The following is a 17,345-nucleotide window of genomic DNA, read 5'->3' as shown; positions in this document are numbered from 1 at the left end:
CAATATCAATGCCCCTTGGAAGAGATGTGGAGTTCACAGTAGTTTAACAAGACGGTTCTAATGCCCCTTGGAAGAGAAGTGGAGGTCAGAGTAATTTAACAAGACGGTATTAATGCCCCTAGGAAGAGTCGTGGAGTTCAGAGTGGTTTAACAAGATGGTTTTAATGCCCCTTGGAAGAGACGTGGAGGTCACAGTAGCTTAACAAGACGGTTTTAATGCCCCTTGGAAGAGACGTGGAGGTCAGAGTAGTTTAACATGAAGGTTTTAATGCCCCTTGGTAGATTCGTGGAGGTCAAAGTATCTTAACAAGACAGTTTTAATGCCTCTTGGAAGAAACGTACAGGTCACAGTAGCTTAATAAGACGGTTTTAATGCCCTTTTGAACAGACGTGGAGTGCAGAGTGGTTTAACAAAACAGTTTTAATGCCCATTGGAAGAGACGTGTAGGACGCAGTGTAACGGGTCTGGGAGGCGGAACCTCTGAGCAACTATACAAGGGGGCGGTCCTTGTAAGGAAGCGGGTGGCTCCCAGGGAAGATGGGCAGGTAGTCACGGCAAGTGACAGGGACAGTCTCTGGGTAGAAGGGCAGGTAGTCGCGGCAAGTGACAGGGACAGTCTCTGGGTAGAAGGGCAGGTAGTCACGGCAAGTGACAGGGACAGTCTCTGGGTAGAAGGACGGGTACTCACGGCAAGTGACAGGGACAGTCTCTGGGTAGAAGGACAGCAGGCAGGTGGATGGTGAGCGGGCGAGAGTCTTTGGACAGGCAGGTGGTCACGGCAAGTAACGGCAGAGCCTCCAGGTAGGCTAGCAGGCAGGTAGCAGGTGAGTGCTCCCAGGTGAGCAGGCAAGAGTCTCTGGACAGGCAGGTGGTCACGGCAAGTGACGGCGGAGCCTCCAGGTAGGCTAGCAGGCAGGTAGCAGGTGAGCGCTCCCAGGTGAGCAGGCAAGAGTCTCTGGACAGGCAGGTGGTCACGACAAGTGACGGCGGAGCCTCCAGGTAGGCAGGCAGGCAGGTAGCAGGTGAGCGCTCCCAGGTGAGCGGGCAGGCTGGTCCATAGACAGACTGACAGGTGTCGGAAGGCAGACCGTCGGACCGCAGGCTTGCAAGCAGGTAAACGGATATCAGGCAGGAATCAAGCAGGAATCTGACAGGTGACTGGCAGGTAACTGGTAACGGGACCTGAGGGCTGAAGCAGAGTGAAGGCTTTGCAACAACATTGCTCGGGCACCTCCATTTTAGAGAAGGAGGTGCCTTATATATGGTGAAGTCCTCCGGCCATTGGCCGGGGACTCCTTAGGACGGCGCGCGAGGCCCCTTTAAGAGAGGGGGAGCGCGTGCGCGCGCCCTAAGCACCGTGGCCGGGAAGCAGCGTGCGCTGCCAGCAGAGCGGGAGGAAGACGCCGGGCTCAGAGCGGAGAGGTGAGGGGAACAGCGTCCCTGCCTAGCAGGAGGCAGGGACGCCGACGCTACAGTACCCCCCCTTTAGGCTCCCCCTTTTTTAGGCCAGAGAAAAATTTATCAAGGATGAGAGGGGCATGGATGTTCTGCCGGGGCTCCCACGTTCTCTCCTCGGGACCAAACCCCTTCCAGTCTACCAGAAAAAAAGGTTTTTCCTCTTACCCTTTTGGTGGCCAGAATGTGCTCTACCTCAAACTCGTTCTCAGCGGAAACCGGAGCAGGAGGCGTACCTGTAGACTTGGAAAAAGAGTTAAGTACCACGGGTTTGAGGAGAGATACATGGAAGGAGTTAGGGATCCGCAAGTTGGCCGGGAGTTTTAATTTATAGGCCACCGGGTTGATCTGTTTGATAACTTCCAGTGGGCCGATGAACCGAGGCCCTAACTTGTAGGAGGGAATCTTGAGCCGGACATATTTGGACGAGAGCCAGACTTTATCTCCAGGACGGAATTGTGGAGGATCCAGGCGTTTCTTGTCAGCGTGTTTTTTCATCCGTTCAGACGACTGAAGGAGTGCGGATCGGGTACTCTCCCAAATGGAGGAGAATTCGCGAACGAGAGATTCCGCAGCCGGATTGTCCACCGAGGTGGAGACGGGAAATGGGATCCGAGGATGCTGACCAAAGACTACAAAAAACGGGGATTTGGAGGAAGATTCGCTTTCGTGATTATTGTAAGAGAACTCGGCCCATGGTAGGAGATCCACCCAGTCCAAATGGTGGGCATTAACGAAGTGCCGGAGGTAACTGGTCAGGTTCTCATTGAACCGCTCCACTTGACCATTGGACTGTGGATGGTAAGCGGAGGAGAAGTCCAGAGTGACGTCAAGCAACTTACATGTGGCTCTCCAGAAGCGTGAGGTGAACTGAACCCCACGATCTGACACGATGTGGAGGGGCAGGCCATTGAGACGGAAGATGTGGCGGATAAAGTCTTTAGCCAGTTCGGGTGCAGACGGGAGACCCGGCAGGGGAATGAAGTGCGCCATCTTGGAGAAGCGATCAGCGACCACCCAAATGACTGTACAACTGGCAGAGACAGGAAGATCCGTTATAAAGTCCATAGCAATATGCTGCCACGGGGCAGCAGGTCCTGGAAGAGGAAGAAGGCGACCGGCTGGCAGGTGTCTCGGAACTTTGTTGCGGGCGCAGGACACAGAGGCAGAAACAAAGTCTATTACATCCTTGTGCAGGGTAGGCCACCAGTAATGCCGGGTAATGAGCTGGAGGGTCTTTTTCTGACCGGCGTGGCCAGCTAGCTTAGACGAATGACCCTAGTGTAGGACCTTCTTCCGATCAGGTACAGTTACAAACGTATTACCGGGAGGGAGACGATTTAGATTCACAGGAGCCACTTGCATTACTCTGGCGGGATCAATGATGTGCTTAGGTTCCTCCTCTAGATCAGACACCAGGAAGGATCGGGACAAGGCATCAGCTTTGATGTTTTTGTCTGCCGGGCGAAAATGAAGAACAAAATCAAAGCGGGCAAAAAACAAGGACCACCGGGCTTGGCGCGGGTTAAGTCTCTGGGCGCTCTGAAGGTAAGCCAAGTTCTTGTGGTCCGTGTAAATTATTACCGGGTGAAGAGCCCCCTCGAGCAGGTAACGCCACACCTCCAGTGCCAGCTTAATGGCTAACAATTCACGGTCTCCAATATAATAGTTGCGCTCAGAAGAGGAGAAGAGTTTGGAGAAAAAAACGCAGGTTACCATTCTTCCGGAAGAAGACTTTTGGGTAAGTACCGCCCCGGCTCCGGAGGAGGAAGCGTCAACTTCTAGGAAGAATTGTTTGTTGCCGTCCGGACGATGCAGCACCGGGGCGGAGGAGAAGGCCTGTTTTAAGGAAAGAAAGGCCTCCTCAGCTTCGGGCGGCCATCTTCTGGGATTAGTACCCTTACGGGTGAGCGCAGAGATAGGGGCAGCCCGGGAAGAGAAGTGCGGTATGAAGAGGCGGCAATAGTTGGCGAAGCCCAGGAACCGCTGAATAGCCTTCAACCCCTCTGGTCGGGGCCACTTCTGGATGGCAGACAGTTTCTCAGGATCCATTTGTAGGCCGGTCTGAGAGATTATGTAGCCCAGAAATGGAAGAGAGGTCTGCTCAAAGATGCACTTCTCATATTTAGCGTAGAGGTGGTTCTGCCTGAGCCTGAGCAGGACCTGAGGAACATCCCTCCGGTGAGTAGGAAGGTCCGGAGAGAAGACCAAGATGTTGTCCAGGTACACCACCACGCAGGAGTAGAGAAGGTCACGGAAGATGTCATTGACCAACTCTTGAAAGACGGCAGGAGTGTTACAGAGACCGAAGGGCATTACAAGGTACTCATAGTGGCAGTCCCGGGTATTGAATGCCGTCTTCCACTCATCCCCCTGACGGATACGGACCAGGTTATACGCCCCACGGAGATCCAGTTTGGTGAAGATTCTAGCCCCCCTCAGGCGGTCAAATAATTCAGGAATGAGCGGGAGGGGGTATTTATTCTTCACTGTAATCTGGTTAAGGCCTCTATAATCTATACATGGACGGAGTGAGCCGTCCTTCTTTTTGACGAAGAAGAAGCCTGCTCCCGCCGGGGAGGTAGATTTCCGGATAAATCCCCGGGCCAGATTCTCCTCAATATATTCTGACATGGACCGGGTCTCCGCTGCGGACAAAGGGTAGATACGCCCACGGGGAGTAGAGCCGGGTATCAGGTCGATTGGACAATCGTATGGTCTATGAGGGGGTAATGTCTCTGCTTCTTTTTTATTGAAGACTTCCGCATAAGACCAATAGGGAACCGGTAGACCGGGTAGACTGACTGGGGTAGGAGAAGGACGAGCAGGATGAACGGGAACTAGACAAGTCCTATGGCAGTCCTGTCCCCAGCGAAGGACTTCTCCGGTCTGCCAGTCAAGCACGGGTGCATGTTTCTGGAGCCAAGGTAGGCCTAACAAGAGTGCGTGAGAGAGTCCAGGCAGAACATGAAAGGAGATGATCTCAGAATGCAGCATTCCCACCTGCAGAGTTATGGATTCGGTGATGAGTTGGATGGGATGTGGTAAGAGGCCCCCATCCACGGCGGCGACAGATAAAGGTACGGCCAGAGGTTTGGTGGGAATGTGGTATTTCTCTACCAGAGACTGAGAAATGAGATTTCCAGCAGCTACTGAGTCAAGTTGAGCCAATTTCGAAATAGCGGTTCTCTCCGCAGGTGATAGAGACTGACAGCATCAGAGATGGAGAGGGTTTACTTTTGTCTAGGGCGACCTCTCTGAGCGATCCTAGACACAGGCGTTTCCCGACCTCTCTGGGCAGGAACGGATCCGGTGCTCCTTACTGCCACAGTAGAAGCAGCTCCCCTCGGCACGGCGTAAGTCTTGACGGGTTTTGACCATCTTGGTCTGGTCGACCTGCATAGGCTCAGGTGAGTGTGCCTGGGGAGTAACGGAGGGAGTGACGGATTTCTGGAAGGTGGGGGCTAGACATGGAAACCTCCTCTCACGGGTGACCTCCTTGGCGCGCTCCTGGAATCGGATGTCAATCCAGGTGGCAAGTGTTATTAAGTCGTCGAGAGTGGTAGGAATGTCCCGACTGGCGAGTTCATCTTTAATACGGCCGGACAGACCCTCCCAGAAGACAGACACCAGAGCGTCGTTATCCCGGCCAGCTCCGAAGCAAGGGTACGGAACTGTATGGCATATTGGCCCACGGTGAGATCTCCTTGACGGAGGCGTAGCAGAGACGATGCGGATGAGGTATTCCGTCCGGGTTCGTCGAAGACTTTCCGGAAAGCCGTGAGAAAGGCTGGCAGGTCGGACACCAGGGGATCTCCGCTCTCCCATAGAGGATTTAGCCAAGCCAGTGCCTCCCCCGTGAGATGGGACATGATGAAGGCTACTTTGGCCCGGTCAGAGATAAACTGATGGGACAGGAGTTCAAAGTGCAGGGTGCACTGGTTTATGAAGCCCCGAGCTTGAGCGGGGTCGCCTCCGAAGCGAGGAGGTGCAGAAAGCCGGGGTCCGGGGCAGGATGCCATGGTATTGGTGGGCAGTGGCGCTGCCAGGCTGTGAGTCATGACACTAGCGGTGGTTGCTGGTGGAGCAGTCAGAGTGTCCAGGCCAGAGTTGACATTCCGTAGATGACTCAGGATGGACTCCTGTTGGGACCTCTGACGGGACAGTTCATGACATAGGTCCGAGAGCGAGGGAGCTTGGGTGCCACCGGGTTCCATGGCCCGAGCAAACTGTAACGGGTCTGGGAGGCGTTACAGTTTGCTCTTCCAATACCCCTTGGAAGAGATGTGGAGTTCAGAGTGGTTAAACATGACGGTTTAAATGCCCCTTGAAAAAAAACGTGGAGGTCACAGTGGTTTAAGAAGACGGTTTTAATGCCCCTTGGAAGAGACGTGGAGGTCACAGAAGCTTAACAAGATGGTTTTAATGCCCCTTGGAAGAGACGTGGAAGTCACAGTAGCTTAACAAGACGGTTTTAATGCCCCTTGGAACAGACGTGGAGTTCAGAGTGGTTTAACAAGACAGTTTTAATGCCCCTTGGAAGAGATGTGAAGATCACAGTAGCTTAACAGAACGGTTTTAATGCCCCTTGGAAGAGATGTGGAGTTCAGAGTGGTTTAACAAGACGGTTTTAATGCCCCTTGGAAGAGACGTGAAGGTTTCAGTAGCTTAACAAGATGGTTTTAATTCCCCTTGAAAGAGACGTGGAGTTCAGCGTGGTTTAACAAGAAGGTTTTAATGCCCCTTGGAAGAGACATGGAGGTCACAATAGCTTAAAAAGATGGTTTAATGCCCCTTTGAAGAGACGTGGAGGTCAGAGTGGTTTAACAAGACGGTTTTAATGCCCCTTGGAAGAGACGTGGATGTCACAGTAGCTTACCAAGATTTTTTTAATGCCCCTTGGAAGAGACATGGAGGTCACAGTAGCTTAACAAGACAGTTTTAATGCCCTTTGGAACAGACGTGGAGGTCAGAGTGGTTTAACAAGACGGTTTTAATGCACTTTGGAAGAGACGTGGAGGTCACAATAGCTGAACAAGACGGTTTTAATGCCCTTTGGAACAAACGTGGAGTTCAGAGTGGTCTACCAAGAAGGTTTTAATGCCCCTTGGTAGAGATGTGGAGGTCCCGGTGGATTAAAAAGACAATATCAATGCCCCGTGGAAGAGCGGTAGAGGTCCCAGTGGATTAAAAAGACAATATCATTGGCCCTTGGAAGAGTGGTGGAGGTCGCAGTGAAATAACAAGACAATATCAATGCTCCTTGAAAGAGACGTGGAGGTTGCAGTAGATTAGCAAGATCGTTTTCATGCCCCTTTGAAGAGACTTGGAGGTCACAGTAGCTTATCAAGACGGTTTTAATGCCCCTTGGAAAAGATGTCGAGTTCAGACTGGTTTAACAAGAAGGTTTTAATGCCCCTTGTAAGAGAAGTGAAGGCCTCAGTAGCCTAACAAGACAGTTTTATTGCCCTTGGAAGAGACGTGGAGGTCACGGTAGCTTAACAAGACGGTTTTAATACCCCTTGGAAGAGATGTGGAGGTGGCAATAGATTAACAAGATGGTATTAATGCCCCTTGAAAGAGAGGTGGAGTTCAGCGTGGTTTAACAAGATGGTTTTAATGCCCCTTGGAAGAGACATGGAGGTCACAGTAGCTTAACAAGATGGTTTTAATGCCCCTTCGAAGAGACGTGGAGGTGAGAGTGGTTTAACAAGACGGTTTTAATGCCAATTGGATGAGACGTGGAGGTCACAGAAGCTTAAAAAGACTGTTTTAATGCCCCTTGGAAGAGACGTGCAGGTCACAGTAGCTTAACAAGGTGGTTTTAATGCCCCTTGGAAGAGACGTGGAGGTCAGAGTGTTTTATCAATACGGTTTTAATGCCCGTTGGAAGAGACGTGGAGTTCAGAGTAGCTTGACCAGACAATTTTAATGTCCCTTGGAAAAGACGTAGAGTTCATAGTGGTTTAACAAGACAGTTTTTTTGCCCCTTGGAATAGATGGGGAGGTCCCAGTGGAATAAAAAGACAATATCAATGCTCCTTGGAAGAGTGGTAGAGGGCCCAGTAGAATAAAAAGACAATATCAATGCCCCTTGGGAGAGTGGTGGAGGTCGCAGTGGAATAAAAAGACAATATCAATGCCCCTTGGAAGACATGTGGAGGTTACAGTAGCTTAACAAGACAGTTTTAATGCCCCTTGGTAGAGACGTGGATGTCAGAGTGGTTTAACAAGATGGTTTTAATGCCCCTTGGAAGAGACATGGAGGTCACCGTAGCTTAACAAGACGGTTTTAATGCCCCTTGGAAGAGACGTGGAGGTCACAGTAGCTTAACAAGATGGTTTTAATGCCCCTTGGAAGAGATGTGGAGGTCATAGTAGCTTAGCAAGGCGGTTTTAATACCCCTTGGAAGAGATGTGGAGTTCAGAGTGGTTAAACATGACGGCTTTAATGCCCCTTGAAAAAAAACGTGGAGGTCAGAGTGGTTCAACAAGACGGTTTTAATGCCCCTTGTAAGAGACGGGGAGGTCACAGAAGCTTAACAAACGGTTTTAATGCCCCTTGGAAGAGACGTGGAAGTCACAGTAGCTTAACAAGACGGTTTTAATGCCCCTTGGAAGAGACATGGAGTTCAGAGTGGTTTAACAAGACAGCTTTATTGCCCCTTGGAAGAGACGTGGAGGTCACAGCAGCTTAACAATATGGTTTTAATGCCCCTTGGAAGAGACGTGAAGATCACAGTAGCTTAACAAGACGGTTTTAATGCCCCTTGGAAAGGATGTGGAGTTCAGAGTGGCTTAACTAGACGGTTTTAATGCCCCTTGGAAGAGACGTGAATGTTTCAGTAGCTTAACAAGATGGTTTTAATTCCCCTTGAAAGAGAGGTGGAGTTCAGCGTGCTTTAACAAGAAGGTTTTAATGCCCCTTGGAAGAGACGTTGAGGTCACAGTAGCTTAACAAGACAGTTTAATGCCCCATTGAAGAGACGTGGAGGTCAGAGTGGTTTAACAAGACTGTTTTAATGCGTCTTGGAAGAGACGTGGAGGTCACAGTAGCTTAACAACACTGTTTTAATGCCCCTTGGAAGAGACATGGAGGTCACAGTTGCTTAACAAGACAGTTTAAATGCCCTTTGGAACAGACGTGGAGCTCAGAGTGGTTTAACAAGACGGTTTTAATGCCCTTTGGAAGAGACGTGGAGGTCACAATAGCTGAACAAGACGGTTTTAATGCCCTTTGGAATAGATGTGGAGTTCAGAGTGGTTTAACAAGACGGTATTAATGCCCTTTGGAACAGACGTGGAGTTCAGAGTGGTTTAATAAGACGGTCTTAATGCCCCTTGGAAGAGATGTGGAGGTCAGATTGGTTTAACAAGACAATTTTAATGCCCCTTGGAAGAGACGTGGAGGTCACAGTAGCTTAACAAGACAGTTTTAAAGCCTCTTGGAAGAGATGTGGAAACCACAGTGGTTTAACAAGACGGTTTTAATGCCCCGTGTCATAGACGTGGAGGTCAGAGTGGTTTAACAAAACGGTTTCAATGCCCCTTGGAAAAGAGGTGGAGGACACAGAAGCCTAACATGACGGTTTTAATGCCCATTGGAAGATAAGTGGAAGTCACAGTAGCTTAACAAGACTGTGTTAGTGCCCTTTGGAAGAGACGTGGAGCTCAGAGTGGTTTAACAAGACAATTTTAATGCCCCTTGGAAGAGATGTGGAGGTCACAGTAGCTTAACAAGACGGTCTTAATGCCCCTTGGAAGAGACGTGGAGGTCACAATAGACTAACAAGATGGTTTTAATGCCTCTTGAAAGAGAGGTGGAGTTCAGCGTGGCTTAACAAGATGGTTTTATTGCCCCTTGGAAGAGACGTGGAGGTCACAGAAGCTTAATAAGATGGTTTTAATGCCCGTTCGAAGAGACGTGGAGGACAGAGTGGTTTAACAAGACGGTTTTAATGCCCCTTGGAAGAGACGTGGAGGTCACAGTAGCTTAACAAGATGGTTTTAATGCCCTTTCAGATAGACGTGGAGTTCAGACTGGTTTAACAAGACGGTTTTAATGCCCCTTGGAAGGGACGTGGAGGTCACAGTAGCTTAACAAGACGGTTTAATGCCACTTGGAAGAGACGTGGAGGTCACAGTAGCTTAACAAGATGGTTTTAATGCCCCTTGGAAGAGATCTGGAGGTCACAGTAGCTTAAGAAGATGATTTTTATGCCCCTTGGAAGAGACGTGGAGTTAAGGGTGGTCTACCACGAAGGTTTTAATGCCCCTTGGTAGAGATGTGGAGGTCCCAGTGGATTTAAAAGACAATATCAATGCCCAGTGGAAGAGTAGTAGAGGTGCCAGTGGAGTAAAAAGACAATATCATTGGCGCTTGGAAGAGTAGTGGAGGTCGCAGTGAAATAAGAAAACAATATCAATGCTCCTTGAAAGAGACGTGGAGGTTACAGTAGATTAACAAGATGGTTTTCATGCCCCTTGGAAGAGACATGGAGGTCACGGTAGCTTAACAAGACGGTTTTAATGCCCCTTGGAAGAGATGTGGAGGTCACAATAGATTAACAAGATGGTTTTAATGCCCCTTGAAAGAGAGGTGGATCTCAGCGTGGTTTAACAAGATGGTTTTAATGCCTCTTGGAAGAGACATGGAGGTCACAGTAGCTTAACAAGATGGTTTTAATGCCCCTTCGAAGAGACATGGAGGTGAGAGTGGTTTAACAAGACGGTTTTAATGCCAATTGGAAGAGACGTGGAGGTCACAGAAGCTTAACCAGACGGTTTTAATGCCCCTTGGAAGAGACGTGCGAGTCACAGTAGCTTAACATGACGGTTTTATTGCCCTTTCAGGTAGACGTGGAGTTCAGACTGGTTTAAAAAGACGGTATTAATGCCCCTTGGAAGTGACGTGGAGGTCACAGTAGCTTAACAAGACGGTTTTAATGCCCCTTGGAAGAGACGTGGAGGTCAGAGTGGTTTATCAAGACGGTTTTAATGCCCGTTGGAAGAGACATGGAGGTCAGAGTGGCTTGACCAGACAGTTTTAATGTCCCTTGGAAAAGACGTGGAGTTCATAGTGGTTTAACAAGACTTTTTTTTTGCCCATTGGTAGAGATGTGGAGGTCCCAGTAGAATAGAAAAACAATATCAATGCTCCTTGGAAGAGTGGTAGAGGTCGCAGTGGAATAAAAAGACAATATCAATGCCCCTTGGAAGACATGTGGAGGTTACAGTAGCTTAACAAGACGGTTTTAATGCCCCTTGGTAGAAACGTGGATGTCAGAGTGGTTTAACAAGATGGTTTTAATGCCCCTTGGAAGAGACGTGGAGGTCACAGTAGCTTAACTAGACGGTTTTAATGCCCCCTGGAAGAGACGTGGAGGTCAGAGTGATTTAACAAGACGGTTTCATTGCCCCTTGGAAGAGACATGGAGGTTACAGTAGCTTTACAAAACAGTTTTAATGCCCCTTGGATAAGTGGTGGGGGTCAGAGTGGTTTAACAAGACGGTTTTAATGCCCCTTTGAAGAGACGTTGAAGTCACCGTAGCTTAACAAGACGGTTTTAATGCCCCTTGGAAGAGACGTGAAGGTCACAGTAGCTTCACAAGACGGTTTTAATGCCCCTTGGAAGAGACGTGGAGTTCAGAGTGGTTTAACAAATGGTTTTAATGCCCCTTGGTAGAGACGAGAAGGTCACAGTAGCTTAACAAGACGGTTTTGATGCCCCTTGAAAGAGAAGTGGAGTTCAGAGTGGTTTAACAAGATGATATAATGTCCCTTGGAAGAGACGTGGAGGCCCCAGTGGAATAAAAATACATTGTCAATGCGCCTTGGAAGAGGGGTAGAAGTCCCAGTGGATTTAGCCAAGCCAGTGCCTCCCCCGTGAGATGGGACATGATGAAGGCTACTTTGGCCCGGTCGGAGATAAACTGGTGGGACAGGAGTTCAAAGTGCAGGGTGCACTGGTTTATGAAGCCCCGAGCTTGAGCGGGGTCGCCTCCGAAGCGAGGAGGTGCAGAAAGCCGGGGTCCGGGGCAGGATGCCATGGTATTGGTGGGCAGCAGCGCTGCCAGGCTGCGAGTCATGACACTAGCGGTGGTTGCTGGTGGAGCAGTCAGAGTGTCCAGGCCAGAGTTGACATTCCGTAGATGACTCAGGATGGACTCCTGTTGGGACCTCTGACGGGACAGTTCATGACATAGGTCCGAGAGCGAGGGAGCTTGGGTGCCACCGGGTTCCATGGCCCAAGCAAACTGTAACGGGTCTGGGAGACGGAACCTCTGAGCAACTATACAAGGGGGCGGTCCTTGTAAGGAAGCGGGTGGCTCCCAGGGAAGACGGGCAGGTAGTCACGGCAAGTGACAGGGACAGTCTCTGGGTAGAAGGGCAGGTAGTCGCCGCAAGTGACAGGGACAGTCTCTGGGTAGAAGGGCAGGTAGTCACGCCAAGTGATAGGGACAGTCTCTGGGTAGAAGGATGGGTACTCACGGCAAGTGACAGGGACAGTCTCTGGGTAGAAGGACAGCAGGCAGGTGGCTGGTGAGCGGGTGAGAGTCTTTGGACAGGCAGGAGGTCACGGCAAGTGACGGCAGAGCCTCCAGGTAGGCTAGCAGGCAGGTAGCAGGTGAGTGCTCCCAGGTGAGCAGGCAAGAGTCTCTGGACAGGCAGGTGGTCACGGCAAGTGACGGCGGAGCCTCCAGGTAGGCTAGCAGGCAGGTAGCAGGTGAGTGCTCCCAGGTGAGCAGGCAAGAGTCTCTGGACAGGCAGGTGGTCACGGCAAGTGACAGCGGAGCCTCCAGGTAGGCTAGCAGGCAGGTAGCAGGTGAGCGCTCCCAGGTGAGCAGGCAAGAGTCTCTGGACAGGCAGGTGGTCACGGCAAGTGACGGCGGAGCCTCCAGGTAGGCTAGCAAGCAAGTAGCAGGTGAGCGCTCCCAGGTGAGCGGGCAGGCTGGTCCATAGACAGACTGACAGGTGTCGGAAGGCAGACCGTCGGATCGCAGGCTTGCAAGCAGGTAAACGGATATCAGGCAGGAATCAAGCAGGAATCTGACAGGTGACTGGCAGGTAACTGGTAACGGGACCTGAGGGCTGAAGCAGAGTGAAGGCTTTGCAACAACATTGCTCGGGCACCTCCATTTTGGAGGAGGTGGCTTATATATGGTGAAGTTCTGCGGCCATTGACCGGGGACTCCTTAGGACGGCGCACGCGGCCCCTTTAAGAGAGGGGGAGCGCGCGCGCGCCCTAAGCACCGTGGCCGGGAAGCAGCACTCGCTGCCAGCAGAGCGGGAGGAAGACGCCGGGCTCAGAGCGGAGAGGTGAGGGGAACAGCGTCCCTGCCTAGCAGGAGGCAGGGACGCCGACGCTACACACAGTAGCTTAGCAAGACTGTTTTAATGCCCCTTGGAAGAGACGTGGAGGTCAGAGTAGCTTAACAAGATGGTTTTAATGCCCTTTGGAACAGACGTGGAGTTCAGAGTGGTTTAACTAGACGGTTTTAATGCCCTTTGGAAGAGACGTGGAGGTCAAATAAGCTTAACAAGACGGTCTTAATGCACCTTGGAAGAGACATGGAGGTCAGAGTGTTTTAACAAGATGGTTTTAATGCCCCTTGGAAGAGACGTGGAGTTCAGAGTGGTTTAACAAGACGGTTTTTATGCCCCTTGGAAGAGACGTGAAGGTCACAGTACCTTACCAATATGGTTTTAATGCCCCTTGGAATAGACGTGGAGGTCAGAGTGGTTTAACAAGACAGTTTTAATGCCTCTTGGAAGAGACGTGGAGGTCACAGTAGCTTAAGAAGACGGTTTTAATGCCCCTTGGAAGAGACATGGAGGTCATAGTAGCTTAACAAGACGGTTTTAATAACCCTTGGAAGAGATGTGGAGTTCAGAGTGGTTAAACATGACGGTTTAAATGCCCCTTGAAAAAAAACGTGGAGGTCAGAGTGGTTTAAGAAGACGGTTTTAATGCCCCTTGGAAGAGACGTGGAGGTCACAGAAGCTTAACAAGATGGTTTTAATGCCCCTTGGAAGAGACATGGAAGTCACAGTAGCTTAACAAGACGGTTTTAATGCCCCTTGGAACAGACGTGGAGTTCAGAGTGGTTTAACAAGACAGTTTTAATGCCCCTTGGAAGAGATGTGAAGATCACAGTAGCTTAACAGAACGGTTTTAATGCCCCTTGGAAGAGATGTGGAGTTCAGAGTGGTTTAACAAGACGGTTTTAATGCCCCTTGGAAGAGACGTGAAGGTTTCAGTAGCTTAACAAGATGGTTTTAATTCCCCTTGAAAGAGACGTGGAGTTCAGCGTGGTTTAACAAGAAGGTTTTAATGCCCCTTGGAAGAGACATGGAGGTCACAATAGCTTAAAAAGATGGTTTAATGCCCCTTTGAAGAGACGTGGAGGTCAGAGTGGTTTAACAAGACGGTTTTAATGCCCCTTGGAAGAGACGTGGATGTCACAGTAGCTTACCAGATTTTTTTAATGCCCCTTGGAAGAGACATGGAGGTCACAGTAGCTTAACAAGACGGTTTTAATGCCCTTTGGAACAGACGTGGAGGTCAGAGTGGTTTAACAAGACGGTTTTAATGCACTTTGGAAGAGACGTGGAGGTCACAATAGCTGAACAAGACGGTTTTAATGCCCTTTGGAACAAACGTGGAGTTCAGAGTGGTCTACCAAGAAGGTTTTAATGCCCCTTGGTAGAGATGTGGAGGTCCCGGTGGATTAAAAAGACAATATCAATGCCCCGTGGAAGAGTGGTAGAGGTCCCAGTGGATTAAAAAGACAATATCATTGGCCCTTGGAAGAGTGGTGGAGGTCGCAGTGAAATAACAAGACAATATCAATGCTCCTTGAAAGAGACGTGGAGGTTGCAGTAGATTAACAAGATCGTTTTCATGCCCCTTTGAAGAGACTTGGAGGTCAGAGTAGTTTAACAAGACCATTTTAATGCCCCTTGGAAGAGACATGGAGGTCACAGTAGCTTATCAAGACGGTTTTAATGCCCCTTGGAAAAGATGTGGAGTTCAGACTGGTTTAACAAGAAGGTTTTAATGCCCCTTGTAAGAGAAGTGAAGGCCTCAGTAGCCTAACAAGACAGTTTTATTGCCCCTTGGAAGAGACGTGGAGGTCACGGTAGCTTAACAAGACGGTTTTAATGCCCCTTGGAAGAGATGTGGAGGTGACAATAGATTAACAAGATGGTATTAATGCCCCTTGAAAGAGAGGTGGAGTTCAGCGTGGTTTAACAAGATGGTTTTAATGCCCCTTGGAAGAGACATGGAGGTCACAGTAGCTTAACAAGATGGTTTTAATGCCCCTTCGAAGAGACGTGGAGGTGAGAGTGGTTTAACAAGACGGTTTTAATGCCAATTGGATGAGACGTGGAGGTCACAGAAGCTTAAAAAGACTGTTTTAATGCCCCTTGGAAGAGACGTGCAGGTCACAGTAGCTTAACAAGGTGGTTTTAATGCCCCTTGGAAGAGACGTGGAGGTCAGAGTGTTTTATCAATACGGTTTTAATGCCCGTTGGAAGAGACGTGGAGTTCAGAGTAGCTTGACCAGACAATTTTAATGTCCCTTGGAAAAGACGTAGAGTTCATAGTGGTTTAACAAGACAGTTTTTTTGCCCCTTGGTATAGATGGGGAGGTCCCAGTGGAATAAAAAGACAATATCAATGCTCCTTGGAAGAGTGGTAGAGGGCCCAGTAGAATAAAAAGACAATATCAATGCCCCTTGGGAGAGTGGTGGAGGTCGCAGTGGAATAAAAAGACAATATCAATGCCCCTTGGAAGACATGTGGAGGTTACAGTAGCTTAACAAGACAGTTTTAATGCCCCTTGGTAGAGACGTGGATGTCAGAGTGGTTTAACAAGATGGTTTTAATGCCCCTTGGAAGAGACATGGAGGTCACCGTAGCTTAACAAGACGGTTTTAATGCCCCTTGGAAGAGACGTGGAGGTCACAGTAGCTTAACAAGATGGTTTTAATGCCCCTTGGAAGAGATGTGGAGGTCATAGTAGCTTAGCAAGGCGGTTTTAATACCCCTTGGAAGAGATGTGGAGTTCAGAGTGGTTAAACATGACGGCTTTAATGCCCCTTGAAAAAAAACGTGGAGGTCAGAGTGGTTTAACAAGACGGTTTTAATGCCCCTTGTAAGAGACGTGGAGGTCACAGAAGATTAACAAACGGTTTTAATGCCCCTTGGAAGAGACGTGGAAGTCACAGTAGCTTAACAAGACGGTTTTAATGCCCCTTGGAAGAGACATGGAGTTCAGAGTGGTTTAACAAGACAGTTTTATTGCCCCTTGGAAGAGACGTGGAGGTCACAGCAGCTTAACAATATGGTTTTAATGCCCCTTGGAAGAGACGTGAAGATCACAGTAGCTTAACAAGACGGTTTTAATGCCCCTTGGAAAGGATGTGGAGTTCAGAGTGGCTTAACAAGACGGTTTTAATGCCCCTTGGAAGAGACGTGAATGTTTCAGTAGCTTAACAAGATGGTTTTAATTCCCCTTGAAAGAGAGGTGGAGTTCAGCGTGCTTTAACAAGAAGGTTTTAATGCCCCTTGGAAGAGACGTTGAGGTCACAGTAGCTTAACAAGACAGTTTAATGCCCCATTGAAGAGACGTGGAGGTCAGAGTGGTTTAACAAGACTGTTTTAATGCGTCTTGGAAGAGACGTGGAGGTCACAGTAGCTTAACAACACTGTTTTAATGCCCCTTGGAAGAGACATGGAGGTCTCAGTTGCTTAACAAGACAGTTTAAATGCCCTTTGGAACAGACGTGGAGCTCAGAGTGGTTTAACAAGACGGTTTTAATGCCCTTTGGAAGAGACGTGGAGGTCACAATAGCTGAACAAGACGGTTTTAATGCCCTTTGGAATAGATGTGGAGTTCAGAGTGGTTTAACAAGACGGTATTAATGCCCTTTGGAACAGACGTGGAGTTCAGAGTGGTTTAATAAGACGGTCTTAATGCCCCTTGGAAGAGATGTGGAGGTCAGATTGGTTTAACAAGACAATTTTAATGCCCCTTGGAAGAGACGTGGAGGTCACAGTAGCTTAACAAGACAGTTTTAAAGCCCCTTGGAAGAGATGTGGAAACCACAGTGGTTTAACAAGACGGTTTTAATGCCCCTTGTCATAGACGTGGAGGTCAGAGTGGTTTAACAAAACGGTTTCAATGCCCCTTGGAAAAGAGGTGGAGGACACAGAAGCCTAACATGACGGTTTTAATGCCCATTGGAAGATAAGTGGAAGTCACAGTAGCTTAACAAGACTGTGTTAGTGCCCTTTGGAAGAGACGTGGAGCTCAGAGTGGTTTAACAAGACAATTTTAATGCCCCTTGGAAGAGATGTGGAGGTCACAGTAGCTTAACAAGACGGTCTTAATGCCCCTTGGAAGAGACGTGGAGGTCACAATAGACTAACAAGATGGTTTTAATGCCTCTTGAAAGAGAGGTGGAGTTCAGCGTGGCTTAACAAGATGGTTTTATTGCCCCTTGGAAGAGACGTGGAGGTCACAGAAGCTTAATAAGATGGTTTTAATGCCCGTTCGAAGAGACGTGGAGGACAGAGTGGTTTAACAAGACGGTTTTAATGCCCCTTGGAAGAGACGTGGAGGTCACAGTAGCTTAACAAGATGGTTTTAATGCCCTTTCAGATAGACGTGGAGTTCAGACTGGTTTAACAAGACGGTTTTAATGCCCCTTGGAAGGGACGTGGAGGTCACAGTAGCTTAACAAGACGGTTTAATGCCACTTGGAAGAGACGTGGAGGTCACAGTAGCTTAACAAGATGGTTTTAATGCCCCTTGGAAGAGATCTGGAGGTCACAGTAGCTTAAGAAGATGATTTTTATGCCCCTTGGAAGAGACGTGG

The sequence above is a fragment of the Phyllobates terribilis genome, unplaced genomic scaffold, assembly GCF_046119375.1.
Source record: "Phyllobates terribilis strain yellow unplaced genomic scaffold, ASM4611937v1 Scaffold_10__3_contigs__length_209671492, whole genome shotgun sequence".
Taxonomy (NCBI): domain Eukaryota; kingdom Metazoa; phylum Chordata; class Amphibia; order Anura; family Dendrobatidae; genus Phyllobates; species Phyllobates terribilis.
This window is presented reverse-complemented; position numbering follows the sequence as displayed.